The sequence below is a fragment of the Pteropus alecto genome, unplaced genomic scaffold (assembly GCF_000325575.1).
Source record: "Pteropus alecto unplaced genomic scaffold, ASM32557v1 scaffold24, whole genome shotgun sequence".
In the NCBI taxonomy this organism is placed as follows: Eukaryota; Metazoa; Chordata; class Mammalia; order Chiroptera; family Pteropodidae; genus Pteropus; species Pteropus alecto.
The window spans coordinates 18,939,560-18,946,248 of record NW_006439192.1 but is presented as its reverse complement, the minus strand read 5'-3'; the positions used below and the strand labels follow the sequence as shown (position 1 = coordinate 18,946,248).

Genomic DNA, 6,689 nt, shown 5'->3' with positions numbered 1-6,689 from the left:
ACTCGGCGGGGGGGTGGGGGGGGGCGGAAGAGGGACTACTTAGAAGTACAAAGGCAGAGATATAATCATAATCTTTGTTGCAAAAATTTCAAAGGAAAAATTGCCCAAACCCTGGAGGTAAAGTAGGGGGAAGGAGGGAAGAAGATGTCTGACATAATACTGGAGGAAGGGTGGCAGCGACAGAAGGAAAATGCTAAGATAGAGCAAAGTTCCCCAGGAAGTAAACAGAGGACCAATGCATTCGTAGCCATCCTCTGAGCCAGCATCCTCTCAGCGCCCTGGTTCACGCGAAGACAAAGGCTGCAGCAATCTGAGGTAGTAGAAAGATGGAATCTCGCCAGACTGGATTCCACCCCTTAAAGACATTGGTAAGACTTTAGGGACTTGCAGATACCCCCAGATTCATGAGAATGGGGTTATTCTGGACATATTACTAATCGGCTCACATCCATGCAGACTGAGGGACTTTATATGGGCCCACGTGTTCAGCATTTGGGAGCAGGGAGGGGGCATCCTAGTTTCAGAGACAAGTTATTTTATATCGAGAGACGGGCTCTCATTTTAGAAAATTATAATGTATGGCTTTCCTAAGAAATTGAGAAAATAGAGGAATTTTGTTGCGTTTCTTTGAGGCTCAAGGGTAAAATCAACAACACAGAGGTATGTTTTCATATTGTTAATATCACAAGGACATCCTAAAACCTGACGTCTGCTCCGTGTGATGTCCACACCATCCTATGGACTTGTCATTTGCTGGATCTGCCCTCCTATGAGCGTTCTGCTCTTTAACAGTGTCCCAAATCACTGTCTTTTATCAAAAGAGTTTGACTGATATCAGAATATCAAGAACTACTTTAAACATCCTCTGACACCAGTGTGATGAAGTTTGTTAAAAAGATCTTTGTATACGACCTTCTTAAAGACATATATATATTTATATTCACAGCTTATACCTTATCAATAATCCATTTAACCTCCTCATTGAGATAAACTGTAAATCAGATAACTAAGTTCTCCTCAATTAGGAAGTGTCTGCAATTATATTACGTGTACAACTATTAACGGAATGGAAGAATTCAAAACTTATTTCACAAATGTATAAACTGAGCAGCATAGTGACTCAAGAACATCCTCCAAGCTTCAAATGACTATGTTAAAGCCCACCTCATATACTGAAAATTCTATTTCACATCATTATGTGAAATATTTTAAGCAGAATAAAATGTTTAAAATTATTTGTAGCAAGTAGTTTGTATATAACAAACCTCTCTGAGTTTTTTACCCCAAAATATGTGATTGACCTCAGGACTAAAAGCACCCCAGTACTTTCACTCCAGCACAAGAGACACGGACAGACATCCTTTCAGTCTTATGCTCCTTAAAAAAGAATTTGGTGATAACCGGTAAATTTACTTCTTAATATGAGAGGGAAACAAACATGCTCAAGATCAGAAATAAGCCATGAGAGGTGAAATTTATAAATCTTTGCAGAGCCTCTCAGATATCACAGCAAGGCCTTGAATCTCAGAAGTTCATTCTAAATGCTTTTCTACAATGAAACTGACATACCTTTACTGGAAATATCTTTGAGCCAGAGTGAGGTAATTCGTAAAAATATTTTTACGACTAGCTAGAAATTAATAAAATTTGAAATGCATCATTATTGACTGTTTAGATTTAACTCTGAGATTTTAATATGAAAAGTAAGCTTCTCTAAAAGTGAGACCCATGTCTGAAACTTTTCTGGATATACTACAGACATCAACCCAGTGCCCTATATTTTTTGGATACTCGATGCCTTGTCACAGAATAAAATCCCACGAGGCCCCACATGACCTGTAGTCAGTCGGTCAGCCCTCTAACCTCAGCCCCTGTCACACCTTCCACTCTTCTGCTGGCTCAACAAGCCCCAGGCCCCTGACTTTCCTTTCCGTTCCTCCGAGGAGTCAAGCTGATTTCCATCTCTCCTTGGTCATTGCTGGCCGACTGAACATCAGTCAAGTGCTACTTGAAACCAGCTATTATTGAGCAATCACTCAAGGCACTGACTCTACCACCTCACTGCCCGAGTCCAGATACCAGCTCTATCATTTACTAACTAGATGTCCTTGGAGAAGTACTTGTCCACCCGTTCCTTTAATTTCTTCATTTGTAAAACGGGTAAAGTAATGACACCTAAATAGTATAGGTATCTTAAAGATGAGTTAATAAAAATAAAGCACTTTGAAAATAGCAAATGATCAGTAAAAGTTAGCTATGATCTCGTTTTTCCCCACGACTCTCTATTCTATAACCTGCTTAATTTTTATAGCACTTATAACTATTTAATATTCTTATTTCTTTAATTTTTGAAATGTCTGTTGCCCCACTAGACTGTAACCTTCAAAAGCACAAAGACTGTCTGACTTGTTCTCCACTCCAGGTCCCAGAACAAATTCCAGAAAATGGTAGATGTTCCAGTTGTTTAATAAATCAATATCTTTAACTCTAAAGCTTTTTAAAAATATTAATTAATTTATTTTTATTATGGTGACATTGGTTAACAAAATCCAGTAAGTTTCAGGCGTACAATTTAACACTAAGGCATATATATATTGCATTGTGCGTTCACCGCCCGTAGTTAGATTTCTTTCTGTCACCCCATATTTGACCCCTTTTACCCCATCTACTTGCCTTTATAACTCTCGTTTAGCAATTCCAGACATTAGTCTAAGAACATCATTCAATTTTAAGTTAACTAAATCAACTGTTTGGGGAGTGCATACAAAATATTTTGGAGTACACATTTTTTTAAATAAACAACTCCATCTTAAAAGTTTACTACTTTGAGAAACCACTTTAAGCAAACAACTCTTTTTGAGGAAAACAATAAAGATATTGGAATAGAATAAAGTCTCGATGCCCATACGTTCTAAGCAATTTCGTAATATAAAACATAAGTTCTGATTTCAAGTCTAAAAAAGCATATTTTGTCCTGAATATTTAAACATCGAAGGATAAACTGGAAAAGGATAAAGAGCCACTGGAGGGGACAGACACACGAACCCACGCTTTCTGAGATCTGAGTTAGGGGAACTCATGTAGACTGACTGCAGTCTAAGGCTGATGGTCTTGAAGCCCCGTAAGCCTCAGGAGGGAGGAGCGCCTGGGCTCACACAGAGGCCTACGGTTCAACCTGGATGCAATGGAATCTTCCTTGAAGTAATAACCCTTTATGGCAGGATGTACCCATGGTCACGAGAGAGCAAATGCTTTCATATAGCACTTGTCATCTCTTCTCACAACTGTTTCCATAGACTTTTAGCCGGTATGCCTGCGTCTAATTCCTGCTCTGTCGCATCCATCGCCCTCGCTGGTCCCAGAATTCTCATTATACCAAAGATCAAATCATGTCGCTCATCTTCCATCTGGCCCTAGCCTCCCCTTTCATCGTCTTACCACACCGCTCTCCCCGACATACCCAAACCAGCCAATTCCCAAACATGTCATGAACACCCCTTCCCTGTGACTTTGCTCATGCTCTAACCCGGGCATGAAAGCTCTCCTGCTCTGAATGAACGGCTCGTACCCACATCTGCACGAGGCCTAGCTCAAGCCTCATGTCCAGGAACCTCTCTACCAGCTCACAAGGCAGAAGTAACTGTTTCTTGCTCACTGTCCCCAAAGCACTTAGCACCCTCTCAGTTCTTGTGTAGGTATCCCAAAAGAGACTGCATGCCTCATCAGTCTTTATAATCTCAGGAGCGCGACACAGAGACTGGCACTAGTAGACATTCAATACACATGTATGGGATTTAACTTAATATATTTACTCAAAATAGACAGCGCAACTTTAAACCATTACTAGTTCCCTAGACACACACACATCCCTTTTGAGAGTCCTGGAAATCCAAAGTAGTGGATTTGCATATTCCAAATCAAAACTCCATTTCCTTTTTGAGTCGCTTAAGTCCCTGCTTCTTGTTGAATCCAGGAATCATCTCATTGTCCAACCCCCACCTGAAACTTTACAGTTGGTTCCAACCACCTTCTTTTGGAATTACAGTCACCAAAATACCTGCAACGTCAATATAAATATTTCAAGTTACAAAACAAAATACCAAAACAAAAACTCTTATTAATCCTGCTGTGGGAGGGTAGGCTTGCCCCCACTGTACTGCAGCACAGACAGAAAAGGGCCCAGCACAGACCTCCTCCACGCCTCTTCTCCTCTGCGGGCTATGCTGAAGCACACCCCCAGGAGAAAAGAACTCAAAGGCATTCCTCTTCCTCCTTCACTGCGAGGATCTAACGGAACAATTTTATTGCCACTCTCTAAGATGGGCTCCAAGAAACCACCTCGAAAAGAATCAAATTTTGTGAATACTTACTTACCGTAAGAATAAAATTTAAACTGGCATCTGCCTACCAGTTATTTTAAGAAGATGACTGGTGACTGATGACTTTAATTCGAGTTCAACAAGTGGGAATACAATGCCTTCTGGAATGCTTATCTATGTGTCTGGTTTTCTGCCTGTTTCTCACTCATGAAATAATGGGCCAAAATCACAAAATAACACAAAAGCACCTGATAGTAGTATAGGTAGTAATAGCCTAAGGGATCAGTGGAAAGGTATGCTGTAAGAAATGTATTACTAATAATAAAGTAACAAAGATAGTGATTCCTGCTTTCGTATATAAATTAGACAGAGTCAAGTGTACTCCTATGATAATACCACTCACTTTTCAGAGTTACAGCACTCTGAATATACATACCATTGTGCGTTTTTGGTTTTTTGTGAGCTTTTTTTTTTTTGGAGCATATGAACTTGTCAACACATCATTTGTGGCTCAGAATAAAAGGTTGTGAGCCAGTCATCAGTGGCTCCCAGACTTTGGAATTTCAAAGCTCATTAAAAGATCTTGCAAGAAAGAATTAGGAAGGCTTGCAGCAGACACTGAAGTTCTCCTAGAAAATTTTTATGGTAGATAAACTCTCTCAAACAATTCAGACTTTGACCATTATTAATGAAGCCAAATTAGAATTCTGGTAGTCTGAACCCCCAAGGCAGTTCGAAAGAAAGTTACCACTTGGATCCCAGCAGGCATCACCCCTTCTCCTCCGTCTGATGCCTCCACTTTAGTGGGTACTCCCTTTGCTTCCTACCATGGCTGAGCTGGGCAATGCAGCTGCCACACCCACAAGCTGCTGGTCCTCTTGAGACCTTAGGCTATCTAACCAGATCAGGGCAACAGTCAATCAACTACAGCAATTTGGAATCTTTAAGATTGCCAAAATATTTCTTTTTGGTTAATATGACAGGTCACCAATGCTTACGAGTTTACCAATTCTGCTAAAATGAAAAAATATATATGAACAACTGAAATATTTACAAATCAAATGATATCGATAGCACGTCTAGAATTTCAAAATGGTAGAGGGGAAACAAGGGTATAAATAAGATAAGATTGGCCATGTGCTGATAAATTTTGAAAATGGAGAATGGGTACATGGGAGTTCAATATATTGTTGTATTATACTACTTTTATATTTGTTTGAAATTTGCCAAAATTAAAAGTAAAAAATAAGCATGAAGTCGAGTTTAAAAGAAAACTATTAAAATGCAATCTACACAGTGCATAGCAATGACTAAATATTTTCTTACTTCCTCATGTGTTGTAGTCCCACAGTACAAAAGCAGATCAAGTCTCAGAGGCATTTATCTTGGCCCCTTTACTAAAGCAGCTTGATTACAGAGATGTCATTAAGGTTTTTGTTAAAGTCAAAAAAAAAAAAAAGGAAATTAAGGCACCTTTTGAGATTCAGCACAGGTTGCAAAACACAAAAGATGCAAGCTTTTCTAGTTTTTTGTATATCCGATTCAACAGAAGCTTTGTAAAGATTTCTGCTATGCAAAAACAGGCAAAACACAACAAAATAAAAAATGCTCTAAATTTGCCATACGCATAGAGGAAGACACATTAGCAGGTAAAGCTAATCCTTCAAAAGAAGGCGGCATAGCAACAGTGGGTAACGAAAAAGGCGGCTTACAGTCATTTAGCTTTTGAACTTTTGACCTCCTCCCAAAATGTCACGAAAGAATTTCTAAACCTTGAGACTAGAAAGAATGCTTTCTTGAAATCGTTTCATAAAACACTATTTACTATATATGCGTTTAGCCACCGGGCCCAAGGTACAAAACTAAAAAGTATGTTCTAAAAGAGATGCAAACTGGATTAAGAAAAATATGTACAAATTAGGGCAATAACAAACAGCTAGTCTAGAACCACTGGAAGTGCGCGCCTATCGAGCCCTCTTCTCCACTACACTGTTTTCTCTTTTGTTGAGGATCAGACTTTCTTCTGTCCTCCTCCTGTCCCTTCTTTCCTTCAACGCACAAAATGACCTGAAGTGCTCCGGGAAGGATATTTAAAACGAAATCTACAGCTCTGCTTTGCACAGAAACGCCGCCTTAAAACTCAACTAGCACCAGAGCGCCAGACGCGTCCGCCCTGGAAAGGACGTCCGGGGACGGCCGCGCACCTGAACCGCCAGCTGCCGCCGCTTCCCGCGGTAGAGCCCGTTGCCACCTGATGCTACCTGAATCCTCTCTTTCGACTTCTCTCCGGCTCGCACGCATTGCCCCGGCCCGAGCAATGCGCAAAAGATGAGACTCGCAGACCCCGAAGCTGCCGCGAAGCCGAGCCTC

At 40.3% G+C, this 6,689-nt stretch overlaps 1 protein-coding gene across 3 annotated transcripts in view; it reads right to left on the bottom strand.

The window, feature by feature from the left end:
* STOX2 (storkhead box 2) overlaps positions 1–6,689 on the bottom strand; it is a 201,893-nt gene that overhangs the window by 193,019 nt on the left and 2,185 nt on the right. The gene's annotated exons all lie outside the window — the stretch shown is intronic.